The sequence below is a fragment of the Marmota monax genome, unplaced genomic scaffold (assembly GCF_021218885.2).
Source record: "Marmota monax isolate L192 unplaced genomic scaffold, Marmota_monax_Labrador192_F-V1.1 WCK01_AAM20220418_F8-fsc00006, whole genome shotgun sequence".
NCBI classification, from domain to species: Eukaryota; Metazoa; Chordata; class Mammalia; order Rodentia; family Sciuridae; genus Marmota; species Marmota monax.
In genome coordinates, this window is record NW_026693712.1 from 4,715,227 (window position 1) to 4,735,639 (window position 20,413).

Here is a 20,413-nt window from a genome sequence, read left to right on the forward strand (position 1 = left end):
GTCAGAAGCACAGCCAGGGCTGGGATTCAGGGCTCCAACTGGGGAGGAAGCAGAATCGGGGACATGGCCATCTGATCATTTACACTGACTTTACAGAGAGAGAGAGAGAGAGAGAGAGAGAGAGAGAGAGAGAGAGAGAGAGAGATCTCATAGCAGCAACCAAAATTAAGTAACTAAATTCATAAAGTGGTAAGGAGTTCCATCAGGCACATCAAGATTTAAATATTTATTAGTTACTCATACATTCTTGAAACTAGAAAGGGGAACCAAAATCTAAACCTTCTTTTCAAATCAAAAATATATTTCAGACACTTTTAGATATTTTATAGCATGGTCCCATCAAACTGTCAGCCCACATTCCCTGACAGAGGCCTAGGCAATAAGCTAACTCCTTAGCTTCCAACCATCTCCTCCATCATGGCTGATAACCAGGCACACAACATGAACCAGGCCCAGCTGACACATCAACTGTCACACTTCTTGTGTATTCTCCAACCAGAAGCCAACAGACAGATCTCTTACTGCCACTCCGAAACCATTCCCAGAATTTTCATTCTGAAGAACCATCTGAGAGGGTTGTGCTTCCAACCAACCCTTTCTCAATATACTATACCTGGATCAGGCATGAAAATATAGGCTCAATGTTTAAAATGGAGAAGTAATAAACACTAAAAACACTGTTGTAATTCTTTTCCACCTGAGGAATATGATTCTGCTTCAATAAGGAAGGAAATTCTGACATGTGCTATTAACACGTCAGATCCTTGACAACATTATGCTAAGTGAAATAAGCCAGTCACAAAAGGAAAATATATATAATTCAACTTATATGAGATGGAGTAGTCAAAATAATAAAGACAGAAAGGAGCACAATGGTTGCCAAGGGCCAGGGAAGGAGAGAACAGGAGTTACTGTTTAAAGAGTTTTAGTTTTACAAAGGATAAAAAAAGTTCTGGAGATGGTTGTACATCATCATGAATGGATTGATATCACTGAGCTGTATGCCTTAAAATGGTTAAGATGGTTAAATTTTATGTTATATTTGTATTTTACCACCATAAAATAATACATTTTTAAAAGTACTTTTTTCCATTGAGACTTCACACAACTCACCTCTCCTCTTAAAAGTTATAACCTACACAAAATAATACTAGCTCAAAGTAGAGTGTTTCAATCTGCATTAATAACCTTTGAAAAAGTGAGCCTAGGAAGGCCTCTGAGATTCAAGCAATAAAACTAGCCACTCAAAGTTCACTGAATCCATAAGCCAGGGTACTTCTGTGAAGGACTCTGTGCTGGAAATGAATGAATAAGGCTCTAACGACAGATCCAAATTCAATCAACACGGCATGCCTCTATCTACTCATCCAAATAACTGCAGGCTCTTTGAGCATGTGTTCAACTGCTTAATCTAGCATAAGGGGATGGCTATGCTCAGAATCCAAGGAACCATCTTGATTTGAGCCCAAGAATGTGGTATTAACTCTCATCAGAGCAGAGCCAGGAGAGCACTGTTTTTTTTTTTTCCTAGCCTTTTGCTTAAAAATTAGTACATGCAAGTATGCTTACAAACATCAAATACCTTCTGTGATGAAAAATTCCAACATATGAATAATAAATCTCCCTCTTATTGCCCCCCTCAAAAAGGAAAAGTTTACGGCATTCCCTAAAAGTGTACTCCTTCCATTCTCCCCTATACTACCACACCTTCAAATAAAAAGATAAATGAGATTTTTAACATAATTCACATTTAACTGATTGGTTATTCCCTAAAAAACAGTTTCAAATACCAGGTAAATCCACAGATGTAATTGTACATAACTGATTATTGCTTTCCATGTATACTTTTAGAATGTCAAGGCTGCCATTCTAATTGGCATCAGAGATCTGTCAATGTGCAAACCCAGGCAGCTCAATTATTTTGCCCAACTGGAGAAGTGAGTTATCTAGAAACAAATGGGAATGACAGATTAAAAGGCAACCCTTGCTAATACTTTCAAATTGGGCTAAAGTTAGTTATACCCTGTCGAGTCCTTCTACTTCTTTGGACGACCAATGCAGCAAGCATGGCGAGACATATTGCTTGGGCCTCTAATCTTAGCTCTGACATTTCCTGTCTCATGTTCTACCATCAATAGTGACCTACTTGCTATACCACGCGGTTTTCCAACTGGGGCTTTTGATGCTCACACATGGGCAACACAATTATTTTTATATTTAGCACAAATGTAGCCATGAAACATTTCAGATGATTTCCAGCTCAAGATATCCACACTAATCTTGTTTTGTGGTAATCTTTTTTTTTTTTTTGCTTTGTCATTTAGAAACACAATAGTTATCATCCGTTAAAAAAAAAGAAACCTTCACATTCATTTTAAAGGAACCTGTAAAAATGCTAAATTATATCGGTATCTAATAAATTGAAAACAAACTAGAAAAAAGTCAATCATATCCTAGTTATTTATTATCTCATTTGAAGAATTGATCACAAATGACCTTTGTTGAAAGTGATTGATAGGAAACAATATTGCTAGTATCATTTAGGTCTAAAATCCTTAGAAAAGAGAAAATAACTTCATAATGACAAAAAAGAGTAGACAAAAACTAATACTGAGAGATGGAATAGAAATATAGATAAAGATTTACACTTTTCCTTAGGTAAAACTGTGGGGAAAAAAATGAAAAACTCACTGAAAAATAATGCTCCAGTAGTTACAAATATATAACAAGAAAGATTTCCAATGCAACAAAATATGCCTGAAGGTATCTCAGTAATGTTTTACTAGGCAAAGTAAAACTGCTATTCATAGTTTTTAAAATTAGGAAGGCCATCCTTGCAGATGTATGTAACACAGTAAATGACTCTTCTAAATTCTGTCTTTTTGTTAGCTTTGATCCACAAATCCTAAAGAAACAAGCAAAGGGTTCAATGAAGGATACTTGTTCTATGTCACTTGTGAATAAGCAAGTTCCTAAAACCCAACCAAATCTCCAGAACAGATGTCGGGAGTCTGCAATACACCTATTTAAATGAATCTCCAAAACTCCATAACTACACCAACTCAAAAGCAGCTGCTTTTGTGAATCATAAAAGGACCTTTCAAATCACAGTATTCACACATGGAAAAGCACATGTTCTACTTTGCCTCAGCCAAAGAAACCTCACTGCCTTCCCCCAAAGTACTTGGGAAATATTCCAGCAATGTGTGTGTACCCATTATGAATTCGTTCTCATTGCTACAGCTTTTGCTATACATTTTCTATAGTGTCATGCTGTTTTTCACCCACATAGAAAAGAAAAAAAAAAGAAAAGAAAAAAAAGGTGGGGGGAACTTCAGTTGATCCATAAAAGGGCCAATCTATTGTATATGAAAACTGCACTGTCAAAGGCAGGCTGTCAAGAGCTTACATAGATCGTACACCTGTTGAACTTAAATAATAATGGTTCATGGACTAAGTCCTTTAATTATTGATCTCATTTTCACCTGGATCCCTGATAAATTCACACAATTATACATCCAACTATACTCAGGTTATAAAATGAGAACAAAGTGAGGAAGAAAGTAGTCCCAGCTAGCATACATAGTATCAGGCAAACAGCATAATATCCTGTTCCCTTTCTTTCCCCTCCATTTTTTATGACTTGTTTCTGAGGCATAACCTAAAAACAATCTGCAAGAACTGGATTAAAAATGACTCTAAATACAGATGTGTTTTTACTTACCATAAAATTTAGATCTGTTTTTGGAAATCCGATATGGGGAGTTTAGCTCAGAAGTATATATCATTGTAAGTGACTCTAACAGGTTTTTCTGATAGTGGGTACATCAGGAGACAGAAAACGACGACAAAAGGATTTAGAATGATATGATGTGCAGAACCACCAGAGCTTGTGAGAGCGCCTGGGGAGAGCCTCAGGAAGATAAACAGGGAGGAGGAGAATGCAAAGTTCTTATCAAAGTCAAATGAGTCTCAGACACTCACACTGCAAGTCTCAAAAATAATGCCATAGTTAGCAAATAGCACCACAACCCAAAGAGAAACAGTTAAAGAAGAAGAACAACATACCACAAAATAACTACGTTAGTGGGGAAGGTGAAAGCCAGAGAAAAGGGACTTTGCAAAGAAGCACCCTATTTTATTTCTGTTGATCCCTTGGAAATTAATATGTAAGGTAAAGCTAGTTTTCAATTTGCACCTTCATAATTACTTCAAAATAATTAAGAATACAGTTCTGAGAAGAAATCACTTTAGCAGATACATGAGTTCAAATGAAAAATTATGTATATGCCAAGAAAACAATTTTATTTTGTTTACGTGAATCTGCCATCACAAATGATGCAATTAAAATTTCTCCCAGTTTACAACTCAGCCTTAGAAGTAACTTCATTTTTTAAGGGCTTATGCCAAAATAAAAGTGTTGGTGATATCCTTAAAACTATAATAAATTTTTAAAAACCTAGAGAGTATGACTCAAATTCCCTCTTGTTCTAGGCTCTCTCAAAACTCCCACATAATACTACGATAGTAAGTATATCTTCTCTAAAGAATTTTGATATCCATATCTATTTTTGCCCTCAAACATAATGAAATATAAGTTTTGTTAGTCCTCAAATTTTATAGGGAAAAATCTGAGATGGAAATATTCAAGTTTAAATGACAACTGACATCTTACCTTATTCTTAGGGAAGGCAATAAAGATTGACAGTGGATTATTAGAAATCAAAACTTATAAATATTCATTAATTAACTTATTCACTTGTTTTTTCACTCATTTTACTGTAAGTTTCAGCCCTCATGGAACTTATATTCTAGTGGAGGAGACGGATAAAAATAAGAGGTACCTGTGAAGAGGAGACATTTAAAGGCCTGAAGGGGAAGATGTAGCTGTAAGAACCAAATACATGTGATTTAAGCAGAGGGAAGAGCAAATGCAAAGGGTCACACGTGGGAAAGAGTCTGGCTTATTAGACTAACGAGGAAGACATATGGTTGGCAAACTGAGTGAGGGCAACAGGGTAAGTAATAAGGTCACAGTTTTTGAAGTTTGGTCAGGGCCTTATCACCTAATACCTTGCAGATCATGGTAGACCCGGGACTGTTTTCCAAGTGAAGGGAAGCCATGGAGAGTAGGAAGGGTTAGGCAGATGAACCCAAGTCCAAATCCTAGCTTAGCCACTTACATGTTGTGTGACAAAAGCAAATTACCAGCTCTTCTTGGATGCTAAAATCCTAATTTATGAAAGGGCCCTCAACAATAGTCACTTGTAATCATCAGTCTTATTAACACTATGATATAGAAATAAAGTTAATAAAAAAGTTTACATTTAAATAGGCTTACAATGCAAAATAACATACTGGAAATACAGAATTATTGACAAATAAATAAGTTATTTTAATCTCTTTTTATTCAGTAAAGATCATACATTTATTGAGGATTAAAATACAACCGACACTAGTATGGCAATATGTAAATCAGTGGATGTGTAACCGATGTGATTCTGCAATCTGTATACGGGGTAAAAATGGGAGTTCATAACCCACTTGAATCAAAGTGTGAAATATGATATGTCAAGAACTATGTAATGTTTTGTAGCAGCACAGTTCACAATAGCAAGACTGTGGAACCAACCTAGATGCCCTTCAATAGACGAATGGATAAAAAAAATGTGGCATTTATACACAATGGAGTATTACTCTGCATTAAAAAATGACAAAATCATAGAATTTACAGGGAAATGGATGGCATTAGAGCAGATTATGCTAAGTGAAGCTAGCCAATCCCTAAAAAACAAATGCCAAATGTCTTCTTTGATATAAGGAAAGTAACTAAGAACAGAGTAGGGACGAAGAACAGGAGAAGAAGATTAACATTTAACAGGGATGAGAGGTGGGAGGGAAAGGGAGAGAGAAGGGAAATTGCACGGTAATGGAAGGAGACCCTCAGGGTTATACAGTGGAGGGGGTAGAGAGAGAGGAGGGGAGGGGAGGGGAGAGGTGGGGAGGGGGGAGGGTGGATGATGGGAAAGGCAGCGGAGCACAACAGACACTAGTATGGCAATTTGTAAATCAATGGATGTGTAACTGATGTGAATCTGCAATCTGTGTATGGGGTGAAGGTGGGAGTTCATAACCCACTAGAATCAAAGTGTGGAATATGATATGTCAAGAAATTTGTAATGTTTTGAACAACCCACAATAAAAAATTAAAAAAAAAAAAAAAAAGAACTATGTAATGTTTTGAACAATCAACAATAAAAATTAAAAAAAAAGACATAAATTAGTTCATTCAAATTCAGTGGGGTTTATTGTGATTCCAATCAGGACAATTATTGATTCTGGATCATATCTCCTTTAATTGGTCTGTATTGTGGCTTTTTTTTTTTTTTTTGTCTGTCTACCTAGGTCTTGCCCTTTTGTGTCCAGAAACGTGTAGCCATTCAGTGGTACCTACCAACTATACAGCAGTCCAGAAGGGAATTTCAGTTATTTTCCAAGTCACAACAAGACACAGATACCCGAGTAATCTACCTTCCCCACCTCCCCTCCCCCAACACACATACACCATACATCTTTTTTGCTAAAAGAATCCTAAGTTTGTTCACATCCATCTTCTCTCTCAGGCAATGATTCCCTGCTAGTGACTGACTGAGAGATGAGGATATGAACCAATTCTAATCAATGAGTGAGAGGCCCTCTGGGAATCTTCTTAATAATGTTTTCATAGTCTTTAAAAGGAAACCTTGAAATGCAGTCGGTTGCTTCATCTTCTGTGCTCTAGATATTGTCGTGCTGCAAGAGACATTTGAACTGCTGTAGCCATCTTGCGAGTATGAGAAGGACTAGTCCTAGCGTGAACCAGTCCCCAAGGACAACAGAGGCAGAGAGAAGAAACGGACCTGTATCCTTGATGATGACATTGTGTAAGTAGATCAACCAATCCTGTCATCTGCTCAGTTTCTCACATAGGATAATGCATTGCCTTACTGTGTATGCCAATTTAAGCTGGAGTCTTTTGTTTTATATGTAGAAGATCTCAGCAAGTGGACTCTATTACCTCTCCATGTGGACAGTTCCATTCTTGGGGGAAAAAATGACTCATTTCTCTGACTCTGAAAAGGTCTAGGATTGGAATGAGGACTCTGATTCTAGTTCACTGAATTCCAAGAACACTAAGTTATGGGATAAGAGCATCTTAATTTGTAACACTGGGATAGTCAACCAGAAAATCCCAAGGGGAAACACTCTAGAAATCAAAACAAAAAAATGGGTAGCCAGGACCAAATAGTCTGTGGCTTTCCCTACTTGTTTAAAACATTTACTTTTGCCTCCCACCCATTTGGGACATCAGTTCTTCTCCCAAGAAGCATACTTTTCATGAATCTTTTATTCTTTAAGGCTGCCAACTCCATCTTTATCTAATTATAAGAGTTTCAAAAGAGATCACATGGACTATCATAGACCCAGGCACAGGTCAGAAGTTAAGGAATCAAAAGAAGCTTTATACTTTGCAGACATGAGGCCTAGGTGGGAGAAGTACTCCAGAGAAGACGTAGAGTGCTGGGATTTCTAGTCAGGAGGTAGACTTATCTGAAAAGGAAGGAAAAAAACACCCTAACTATATACTATGGTAGGAATATTTGCATCCCCTGCAAATTTCATACATTGAAATCTAATTCCCGAATGTAACAGTATTAGAAAGGGGGACCTTTGGGAAGTTATTAGGTCATGAGGGCTCTGCCTTCATGGTTCCCTTATGGCAGCCCAAACAAACTAAGACACCATCAAATGATATGTGGAATTTTTAAAAAATGAAAATATCAGGGACCAGTAAAATTTATTTTGTGAAAAAAGCATAGATGAAATAGGTGAAGGAAAGAGCTGGAGGAGGACTACTGCTTGGGGAGCTGATGGTGGGGATTGAGAATGAAGTCAATAAAAGATTACATAAATGTCTAAGGGTTCATAACAAGCAAAAACAAAACAAAACAAAAAAAACAGCATGGCTGGAAATCAAATTAACCATTCCAGTCTAATAAGCATTTTTTCTAAAAGAAAATTATAGAATTATAAATTTAGCACATAATGGAGAGCAGAAAATGTAATGCATACAGATTTTATAATTTCATACAGTATTTAGAAACATTACTTGGAAAATGGAGTGAACATTATAACTGGCGAAAATTTGCTAAGAGACCATAATTAAAGTAGAATAGTAAATGGTGTCTTAGTTCTTGAAAGGGTCACTATCAGGATTCCATTTAATGTCTTCATTACTAATCTGCAGCAAAAGTGGAAATTCATTCAATGTGACGAGAGTATCTAACTGTGAGATATTGCCAGGGGCAGGAAAGTGGTAGAAAAATATATGATGTGAAACAACACAACTGAATTAGATAAGTAAGGAAAAACAACCTGAAACACCAGAAATGAAAACTAAGTAAAAAACAAATGAAGAAGAGAAAACTAAAGTTCACTGGCAATAATTCTGAAAGGGAAGAAAAAGTAACAACTGTTGACATTGGGTACAAAGTAATTAACATCCCAGCCTTAAAGAGAAATAGGCTATGACTAGTGAACAAGAAGTTAAGAATTGGAGAAGAGTCACATCAGTCTACACATCCTGTTTTTAAAGAAATCAAGGCAGGCTTACCATTATTCTCCCTATTCAGTGTGTATCTCTTTGGGTTTTGTACAAAGTTTCATCTCCTTGGTTGTAATAAACATGTCTGTTGCCAGTGAAGCTTTATGATCTTGCTCCTTAATGACAGGTAAGTGAGCAGAAGTTGGTAAGAGTGATTAGGCAGGTAGAGGGTATCACTGGTAAGGATGTTAACATTGGTAAAAACTGAGGTTTTGTGGGCTAATCACTTTTGCACCATATGAGGCTGTCGGGGCATGCAATATCCCATCAGAAATATACACTGGAGTGCTCTAAGAAGTCCTCTGATAATGGTCAAGAATGTAGTTACTCTGGCAGGGAAAAGATCAATGGTGACACTGATTGTAGTAGGGCTTTTATGAAGTGGAGTTCTACCTGAAGAGAAGGGAAAGGAGAGTATCAAAGAAATGAAAACATTATTGGAGGGTGGGGACTGAATTAAGGAGAGAAGTTGAAATCAGGGATACTTAAAGATTAAGGAATAACAACTTTCTGACTGAGAACCTCTGTTTGTACTGCATATATACAAAGTGGAAAAGGAAGATTCAATATCTAAGACAAGAAAAGCAGATTTGAGAAAATGCAAAGCAAAACACCACAAGGAGAATATTCACTCATTGCAGAGAAGGGAATAGTTGATTGTCCCACAGATGTTGGTCTCTACACCCTTACTTGAAGTCTCCCTGGGGTCCTGTCCTGCCAGGCCCCCACCTTAAAAGATTAAAGGAAAGTCCTGCATGTGCAGGGACAGGTGCTCCTGACTTATAAGATCCAAATGAAACCAGTGTTTGAGCCTAGAACCTAATCTAGGGTTGTTCCTCTTCTCTATGGCCTTGAATATCTAGATATCTTCTGATGTAATCATTCATTTTTCTAATATCTTCTTGGCAGGTATGAGAAAAAAGTACCTATATTAAGTGAGACTCAATCTCCCAGATGAGAGAGATAATTGGAGTCTTTGATCTCCTATATCCTCTAAAGACCCATAAGATCTAATATAAAATGCTAAACCCAAGGCCAGCATCATTCTAAATAGAGAAAAATTGAAAGCATTCCCTCTAAAAACTGGAAGAAGCCAAAGATGTCCTCTTTCACCATTTCTATTCAACATCATCCCTGAAACTCTAGCCAGAGCAATTAGACAAAAGAAAGAAATTAAAGAGATACAGATAGGTAAAGAAGAATTCAAACTATCATTGTTTGCTGGTGACATGATTCTATATTTAGAAGATCCAAAAAAATTCCACCAGAAAACTTCTAGAACTAATAAATGAATTCAGCAAAGTAGGCGGATATAAAATCAACACCAATAAATCAAACACATTCCTATATATTAGCGATGAGTCCACTGAAAGAGAAATTAGGAAAACTACCCCATTCACAATAGCCTAAAAAAAAAAAAAATGCCTGGGAATCAATCTAACAAAAGAGGTGAAAGACCTCTACAATGAAAACTACAGAACACTAAAGAAAGAAATTGAAGAAAACCCCAGAAGATGGAAAGCTCTCCCATGTTCCTGGATAGGCAGAATTAATATTGTCAAAATGGCCATATTACCAAAAGCATTAAGCAGATTTAATGCAATTCCTATTAAAATCCCAATGACATTCTTCATAGAAATAGGAAAAGCAATCATAAAATTTATTTGAAAAATAAGAGACCCAGAATAGCTAAAGCAATCCTTAGCAAGAAAAGTGAAGCAGGAGGTATCACAATACCAGAACTTAAACTATACAACAGAGCTATAGTAAAAAAACAGCATGGTATTGTCAAGAACATAGATTTGGAGACCAATGGTACAGAATAGAGGACACAGAGACAAACCCACATAAATATAGTTTTGTCATACTAGACAAAGTGTCAAAAACATTCACTGGAGAAAAGATAGCCTATTCAACAAATGGTGCTGGCAAAACTGGAAATCCATATGTAGCAAAATGAAATTAAACCTCTATCTCTCATCTTGCACAAAAATCAACTCAAAGTGGATCAAAGACTTAGGCACTAGAACAGAGACCCTGTGCCTAATGGAAGAAAAAGTAGGCCCAAATCACCATGTCAGCCTAGGATATGATTTCCTTAAAAAGACTCCTAAAGCACAAGAAGTAAAATCAAGAATCAATAAATGGGATGGATTCAAATTATAAAGCTTCTTCTCAGCAAAGGAAACAATCAATACCATGAGGAGAGAGCCTACAGATGGGGAGAAAATCTTTACCACATGCACCTCATATAAAGTATTAATCTCAAGGATATATAAAGAACTCAAGAAACTTAACACCAAAAATACAAATAACCCAATCAATAAATGGGCTAAGAAACTGAATAGACACTTCAAAGAAGAAGAAATACAATCAACAAATACATGAAAAAGTGTTCAACATCTCTAGCAATCAGAGAAACGCAAATCAAAACTACACTAAGATTTCATCTCCTGTCAGAATGGCAATCATCAAGAATACAGAAAACAATAAGTGTTGGTGAGGATGTGGAAAAAAGGGTACACTCATACATTGCTGGTGGGCCTGCAAACTGGTACAACCACTATGGAAAGCAGTATAGAGATTCCTCAGAAAACTGGGAATGGACCCACCATTTAAAAAATTTTTTTGTTTTAGTTGTTGATAGACTTTTATTTTATTTATGTATTTATATGTGGTGCTGAGAATCGAACCCTGGGCCTAACACATGCCAGACAAGTGTGCTACTACTGAGCCACAGTCACAGCCATCCCACTCCTTGGTTTATACCCAAAGGACTTATAGTCAGCATACTACAGTAATGCAGCCACATCAATGTTTATAGCAGCTCAATTCACAATAGCTAAATTATGGAACCAACCTAAGTGTCCCTCAATAGATGAATGGATAAAGAAAATGTGGTATATATACTCAATGGAATATTACTCAGCTTTAAAGAAGAGTGAAATTATGGCATTCTCCAGTAAATGGATGGAGTTGGAGAATATCATGCTAAGTGAAATAAATCAATCCCACAAAATAAAGGCCAAATGTTTTCTCTCATATGCAGATGCTAATTCACAATAAGGCAGGAGGCACTAGAGAAGAACAGCATTACCTTAGATTAGGTAGAGGGAAGTGATGGGGGAGAGGGGTGGGGAAGTGGGAATAAGAAAGATAGTAGAATGAAACAGATATTATTACTTTATAGTATATATGTGACTACATCACCAATATGATTCTGCAACATGTACACTCAGAAAAATGAGAAATTATATCCCATCTATGTATATCAAAATGCATAAATGCATTCTACTGTCATGTATAACTAATTAAAACAAATTTAAAAAATTAATTAAAAATATTGCTTCAAAAAAAGAGATCTAATATAAAAGGGATATCCTAATGGTCTTTATTTCAGGCAGTTAAGCTTAATTCAGTTAAACCATAAATTCCACCTGGACCATGGTCTATAAACAACCTCAAAAATACAGCTCCCAGGAGTAGTGTTCACGTAAGCCAAAAGATTGTGTCACAAAAATGATCATGTTGAGGATGTATCCTGAAGAAAGGAAGATTTATAAATGAAAACTATTAAAAAAGAAAAAAAAAACCTTCCCTATAACATTGAGCTTTGGACACCAGCTGCCTCTAGGCACAGTACCATCTTGCTCCTCAAAGGTCTCCCAAACCCATGGTCAAAGCTACCTAGTAACCTGCATCTGATGGCCCAAGGAACCAAAACATCTGAAACTTTACAGGACAGGAAAGGCTATTCCAAATCTCAAAGCATGACCCACAAATCAACCACCTTTCAAGATATAACAAGGGACATGCAAACAAAAGAGGAGCCAGGAGAGGAGATGGCCTAGACAGGGATTGTGACATCCTTGAAGACACACAGGAATGAGAGGAGGCAGTGAGACAGGAATGAAGCAAAGGGACTTTGAAGATGGGTGAGGCAGGAATAGGTGATCTTGTGTGAAGTACTGAGAGTGGTACTAAAGCTGACAGCAGAGCCCTACAATTGCACATCTTTTGAAGGTCTTAGATGTTCACTTATAATTCTTCGTAGCCTTTAGTGCACCTAGCAACTACTTTTTCTTTTTTTTAAGTAAACTTTCTCGAGAAACTACAAGATGAAAAGTGTGATCCCTGCCCTCAAGAGGCTCCCAGTCTGGAGGGCAGAATACAGAAGATAAGGGCTTTTCCCAAAGAGGATACTGGGCCAAAGGGGAACAAGGAAAATCTTCCCAAAGCCACTAATAGTTGAACTGAATTTTGAATTAGCTAAGCAAAGAAGGGATACTACCCGTGATGGGTATTCAATAATATTTGTTAATTAATTTCAGTTCATTTTTGTTTGTACTGAGTACCTGGAAGATCACTTAAGGACTTGGAGCTAGTTTTTATCGCCTTTTTTTTTCCTTTGTTTTTATTATTGTCCATTTAAAAAACAAATCTATCAATTTTAGCAGTCAATAATAATAATCTGAAAAAATATTGCATCTTATCTTTAGCTGGGGTGGGAAAGTACACTCATAATTTGTCCAATTGCAAGGCATCTTCTTCTTGTATTTATTTCATAGCAAAAAGTTTTTTAAACCTTCAAAAAAGAACACATTTTGCTCACTTGAAATATGTGTGTATATTTTAGCATAAAATACACTTGGCAGCTCCTAACATAATTGCATGGCTACGCCTTGCAAAAACTTGATTTCTTTTTAATCAAATTTCTAGACCCATACTGGATTTCTTGCCAGTGCTGCAATAGTAAGCAATAAATACATCATTAGACCAATGGTGGTCCGATGATAGATTACTCAAAAGATAGTTCCAGCCAAGAAGAATAAGACCAGAAGTCTCATTGTACAAAGATTAATAAAATATCGTTTAAAACATAGATACCAAGTTAATATAACAGGAAAGAAAACACTACAAAATAGAACAGAATGGCTCTGGGTTTATGATGTAGTGATATTGATCATGGATTTTCCTAAGTACTCAAGAGCAGCCACACTATTATATATGCCTCTGATTAGACCCGGAGATGAGAAGGAAGAAGTTATATAAAAAAAGGAACTAACCAGGGGAAGGCCTTCTGCTATAATAAATTATTTAAAGCAAGCAGGGTGAGTGGGTTGTGAAGACAGTATAAAACAGAATCAATGCCCCCAAGAAACCCCAAACCATTTTGCACCTCTATAAATTTCTTACTGCCCTGCCTGGCTTTTTAATAGAGGTATTTCTTTCCCACATGTTCCCCATCCCATCCCCATTCCTGACCCTTTACTTTTGGCCCAATTCTTTTTCAGAGCTTAACATTTGTTTTTCTTGTGTAACCCTGGATCTGCTGTCTTCAGTTATTTTTTTCAGCTTGTGTTAGGAGTGTCTGTAAGGCCACAGATGAGAGCATCTGTCACTTCATTCTTCTGGATCTTAAATTTCCCACTGACACTATAAGCTGGGATATCTAATATGACACACATATCAACATGACTTCAATATCATCCTTGACTTTTTTCTTTTTCTTTTTCTTTTTTTGTTTTTTAAACCGCTGTTTCATTAAATCCACAAAGCTAAAGCTAAAGTAAAACTTCTCTAGCTCAAATATATGCACTGTTAGGAGATATTAGTAGACCCAAAAATTCACAGCAAAGGTAGGAGCTTGAAGGAATGTTTTGGAGACATGTTAGTTAAAATATCTAACATTTAAGTATTAGTAGAAGTTAAAAGAACAGATTAACTTGAAAAGTGGATTTTTTACAAGTTGACTTCACCATGGGAATAAGGATAAGGAAAGAAGGGTCAAAAACTTGAAAAGAGTTTGTCAAAGTTAGATGCCAGAAGTATGCCATGGCCAAAAAAAAAAAAAAGTTAAAATTGTTACATAGAAACAATGACCTATGGCCTAGTTTTAAGAAAAACAGCAATTCACTGAAGTTTTGTTTTTGTTTTTAAATTAGGCTCAAACCAGGGCCATTGTATGGTCAGGGACTGTGGTATACCTCAGGCTTTTCAACTTTTGTTAGTCCATCAAATCATGCAGAAGCTGGGCAAATAAAATATAAGTAATTCTATTTTGCAAGTTTAAAAACATTCTGGGTAGCATGACATGACAATAGACAAACCAGCACAAGGTTAAAATACAGGCCCAAAGAATTCACATAGGCTTTGCTCCGTTGGGCTCTGGGAACTTTAGCAAATTATTTGCCTCTCTAGGTCAAGGTTGGCTGATTAAGGTCAGGATTATTGAACCAATTATCATATATGATGTTAACTTTATAAAGAAAACTGTTATAATGTCACATTAAGTATGAAAAGATTAAAAGAAAAGAATAAAAAAATAGATATATGGTATAAATGACTAAGCATAACCCTATCTTATCACCACAATGCTAAATAAAAACAGTTCAAAACATAAGGCCAGCTTCTCAGCTATTGGTGTCATATTTGACTATGAAAGACAGGATCTAAATATTATCCTTTTGTGGCTGCTGTTTGCTCATCTGGAACAAAGTGGGAAAAAATCAGTGTCCTCAAAGGATTGTTAAGATAAGTGACCTATCAACATGCTTGCCAAGTGCTTCTTTAAACAGAAATTGCTCCATAAAATCCCAGTGATGATCCAATGGTCTGGAACAATCCAAGTTCAATGCTCTGGCCCACGTCCTTTTGTCATCAGGGAAGTAAATATTCTGAGCACTTTTGACCTCTGAGAAGTCATTTAGTATTTTAAGTACTAGAATGGTAGAAAAAGGGAAGGGCAGCTTTAATAGATTCATTCTCTTTCATATCTTATTTAGGAGTCTTTTATGGAAAATTATATATATATATATATATTCTGAAATGGTAAAACAGAATCCAGATGTCAGTATCAAATGATAAATAAAAAACTAATTGACAATAATTAATAAATCAAAATCCACAATAATTTTAGTGAAAAGAGAAGTAACAACCAATTCTCAATGCATCTCTCTCTGATAAAATGAAAATTCACCTAATTAATTAGACAAATACTTTAAGATTCTTCTAAGGTGACTTTCAGAAGCTGAGTATCCCTGTCAGGATGCAGTGATGCACACCTGTAATCCCAGCAGCTTGGGAGGCTGAAGTAGGAGGAGGATCATGAGTTCAAAGCTAGCCTCAGCAACTTAGCAAGGCCCTAAGCCCTAATCAACTCAGTGAGACCAAAAAGGGCTGGGGATATGGTTTAGTGGTTAAGTGGTCCTGAGTTCAATCCCTGGTGCCAAAAACAACAACAACAACAACAACAACAACAACAACAAAAACATGGGCTCATGAGTGGGTGGCCTAGGACAGTCTGCTGGCTAACAACAGAGCAGTGAAACTTCCCAAGGAGACCCCTGATATATAAGTCTGTATTAGCTCAGCTGAAGTGTGCACTTTGGTTCTAGCTTCCATCCTGAAATGTCTTTTAGAAAGAAGAAAGGTGTCTCCTCTCCTAACCTCCAGGGAGAAATGCCCAACAATGTGTACTAGGGCTGGCCAAATCAACTCACAGCTTCCCAGGAACCAGGAGTGGGAGTGGGTGGTAGAAGGAATAAGATTAGGCAGGGGTCTTAAACTACCTTGCTTCCTAAGACAAACTTCCTTAGAATTGGGCCCAACCTGCAATAGGAATAGCTGAAGATTCCAAAACAACTCTAAACACTGGACAAAAGGGACCCATTGTTGAGGAAAGAGTGTTAATGCATTACCTATAAATTTCACAAGGCCAGTAAATGCCACCTGGAAATTTCTGAACAATTATTTGTTAAATCAGTTCACAGCCTATGTCCTTTTATATCGCAAAACACCATTCCAGTGTTTCTTGATTTCCCTGAGGGAATCCCTGGTATTAGAATCATTTAGGTGTAATTGTTGAAAATTCAGATTCCTAAGCACCACCCTAGACCCCAGAATTGAATCCCTAGGACTAGAGTCCATCCTAAAAACTAAATTTCTAAGGAGCAACCCAGTTGATTTGGACGGTTCGTATTAAGGCAGGAGAATTACTGTATCTATATAGCTCTTAGAAATTTAGACATGCAAATATTAGGGATTTGTATATTTGCCCCAAAATGTTTATATATACCATAGAAGTGAAGACAATACTTCTTGTGGTGAGTTCCCAAAACCATTCTAGTTTATTCTGCCCACATATAATGAAAACCATTATTAAAATGTAAATATGAGCATAAAATTATTGTGAAAATATCAACTATGCTTTTAAAAAATACTGCCTTTATTGTCACCCAAATGCTATTAAAGGAATTTATAGTTTTAAAAAATATCAGTCATTTGGCTTCAGGAACTTATTAAGCTGCTGTACTCCTCCCATACCCTTTTAGTCATCAGAATTTTTGTGATAAAGCCTTTTTATTATTTTTAAACTATAAATTGTGAAACATTGCTACTAGTGTTTAGGCTGAATATGAATTTATGTCCAAGTTATAAATTCCTTAAAAGCATGTTTCATTAAAATTACTAAGACAGTCTTAACTCCAGTCTGTGCAATAAAGCTCTATTTATTTATATTAAAGTGTCTTTTTGTGGGGTACAAATAATTCAGTTTCAATGCATTCTCTTAAGAAAAAGAAAACAGTTTCTGATATACACACTACTGCAAAGCAGTAAACCAGTGTTGCATGGTGATGTGACAAGCACCACATTCCTTTTTCTAGAGGGATTATTTTTTCTCCATTAAGCTCTCCCTCCCTGAAATCATGGCTACAATTATTTCACAAAATACAATTTGTGACTTCTAGAGACAATATTCCCTTTTTTCCTTTCTCCCTCACTAAAACTGCAAGTTCAGGACAAACAATGAATGAAAATAGAACTTGAGAGGCAGGCTTTGTTTGTAGCACGTTAGTTCTGCTAAAGGGTTGCCCCCTATTCACCCTCCACTCCAGTTCTCTGACTCAAGTATACACATTATGTTTTAACAGATGGGAAGGCTGGCGGCTGCTGGGCTATAAAGCAGGAAGGCGGAATCTGCACCTAGTGGTATTTAACTGAATGCTCGTAAAGTTCATGGACATAACACTGACCCAGACTAGGCAGATGCAGACATGCTTACACATATACACTCACCATACACTCCACAGCTCAAAGGGCTCATCTCTGTGACCCAGGGAAAGTTCAAGGCTGTTTCCCCTTCATATATTTTTACCTCATCTACCTATCAATTTCACACATACATATACATACGAGTATGTGTATATGTATGTATATATATGTGTGTGAATACATATATATGTACATCCACATATGCATACATACATACACACATATAACTATGTATGTCAACATTTTATGTATTTTTCAAAGATCTATTCCCAAATTCTGGACCCAAGTCTCTTTCAATAAGCTCTCATTCATTTCAAATGAGAATGAGAAGAAAATATTGTACTGGATACTATTTAGTAAACACATAACATAAACTTCATGTATGTAATTGCCCTCAGATAAACAAGCTGCATTAAAAGACAAAAAGGAAATCTAATCCAGACCGAGTCAAAAAGTGTCAGGTTTAACCTTGACTCCTCTGTTGTCAGTTCTTGCCACAACTTCATCCCTTAAACACACAGGTGCTCAAACAAACGCCACCGGACCAGCTGGCGGTCCCTTTCGCAGTCTTGCCTTGGTCTCTCCCGGGCTGAGGCAGTGTTAGACACAGCAGCTCCCCCACCCCCACCCCGCTCCTAATTAAGTCCCTCAGACACATCTTGAGGGTAGATGTCTCGGAGGTTGGAGCCCCTCAAGAGGGGAGCGGATTCAACTGCTGATAGGAAGTAATTACTTTACAAAGTTTAACGTCCAGCAGCGCTGTCAATTCCTTTCCATCTGCAAAGCACTGAAGCCCCCGCTGTGGTGCCCACCCGGCTGGCCAATTTCTGGCGGCTGAAGACCCACCCAGAACACGAACGCTCGCTCAGCCCACGGGTTCAGATGCCGACTCCGGGTTACCGCACCGCACCGGCTGGGACGCCGGTTAATGTTTGAGGCACCCGTCCGCACGTCATCTAGGAACTGCTGTCCGCACACCGGAGGGCACGGTAGCCGACCCCCTGCGCGATGTCGCCACCGCAGAGGGACAGGGGACGCGTCCGGACCTAATAATGGCAATTACGCCAAGTTGGTGCGTACACCGAATCGCGTTCGGGGCCGAGTTGGGATGCTTTGAAAACAAGTTCGGGAGTGGGCATATTGGCACTGAGTAAATTTCGCCCATCTGACCTCCCACAGCGGCCACGCTCTGACTGACCGACAGACTAACGCCAGGAAGCGTCCGGTCTCTCGGTTCGCCGGCCGCGGAACGGCGCTGAGAGGAGCCGCTCGCCCTGCGCGCGGCCACTCACCCTCCTTGCCGAGTCCCGATCACAGACCGACGCCCCTTCTGCAGGTTCTCAGTTCCAAGTTGCCCCGAACCGGTTGTTTCCCAAGCCCCGGCGGGCCAGGACACACTGAATCTGACCCGCACCTCGAAGGGAGCACCGCAAGCCAGGCGGCCGCCCCGGCTCAGCAGTCTCCGGAGCGCGCTGACAATTCGCGGACCTGATCAGCGAATGAGGCGGAACGCCGGGCTGAGCAGATCAAGCTCCGGAGGGAGGCGGGACCGGACGGCGAGGGGGGCGGAGCCAGACCCGGGCCGGCCTCGAGGGGCGGGGCGTCAATCAACCCGTGACTGATGGAGCCGACAGCCAATCGTGGTGGCGCCAGCACCTTCGACGACCGCGGGCTGTGCTTAGCACCGGTTCCCGCCCCGCAGACACTATCCAATCGCGTGCGGCCAAGGACTGGCTCGGGGTATTCTCTGGCGGCGGCGAAGTTGGCTGCTGCAAAGTGTGGTGGCTGCTGGCGGGTTCTGCATGGCTTGCTGCAGTGGGACCTGGACGCTTCAGGAGGGAGGCGGCGGCCCCTGAAGCCCCCTAGCCGAGAGAGGTCGGGAGGCCCCAGAGCCATCACGTGTGGGCGTACTGTGGGGCTAGAAGCCCAACCGCAGCGCAGGCAGAGACCCGGTTGACTACGCTTGTATCTGGAACCTGCCAGAGGCGCGGAACGTGGCTGCTCCAAAGGAGCCCCCGCCGTCGGAGGAAGCAGAGGACCCAAAGAAGGTGAGGCCCAGGACCCAGCCACCAGTGGAAGACTGGGCCAGAGACTGAGAGCCCCGGACTCCCTGGAAAACGTCCTGATCTTGATCTAAAGATTATCATCACCGAAACAAAACACGGGCTCCAGAAACCTCACGAAAAGTTCAGTACAGGCCCCCCTCCTCACTCTTGCCCTCCACACCACTGTCTTAGGAAACCTTACAGGTGCCTAGGTCCCTTCTTCCCTACACATGACGTCCGGGGCACTAGCTCAGAGCCGTGACCAGGAGTAGGCACCAGTGCTGGAAGGCGCCAGAATCTGCAAGACCCTCCCCCTCTCAGGCGGGCTGACCTTCAGAGTAGCATCCTCAGGGGTGGCTTCTGTGACTGTCTTCTGGGTCTACCAGGATTCTCGAGGGACCAAGATCATCTATCTTTGTGGTCAGGAAGCTGCTGAGGAGCCATATCTGTCCCACTATGTGTTTCCACCTCCCAGGCTGGGAGGGAGACATGGAGCCATCTCAGAAATATCAATAAGAGGGCATCAGTAGCCTGAGCTATCCGGATCACTTATCGCAGAACAGCTCTGGAATATGGCTTTGTGGATTTAGCCCACCTAGCTGTCCGGGTCACTGCTGCTTCTCATTTTAAGCCCTCATCCTGGGTATAACACACACATACACGTGCAAAT

General features: G+C 39.1%; 1 protein-coding gene across 1 annotated transcript in view; it reads right to left on the reverse strand.

The window, feature by feature from the left end:
- Positions 1-19,212, reverse strand: part of Marchf3 (membrane associated ring-CH-type finger 3) — a 156,810-nt gene extending 137,598 nt beyond the window's left edge. The window contains exon 1 of the mRNA XM_046460159.2: positions 18,991-19,212. The gene's annotated coding sequence lies outside the window, so the exon portion shown is untranslated. The remainder of the gene's footprint in view (positions 1-18,990) is intronic.
- Positions 19,213-20,413: the final 1,201 nt, after the last annotated feature.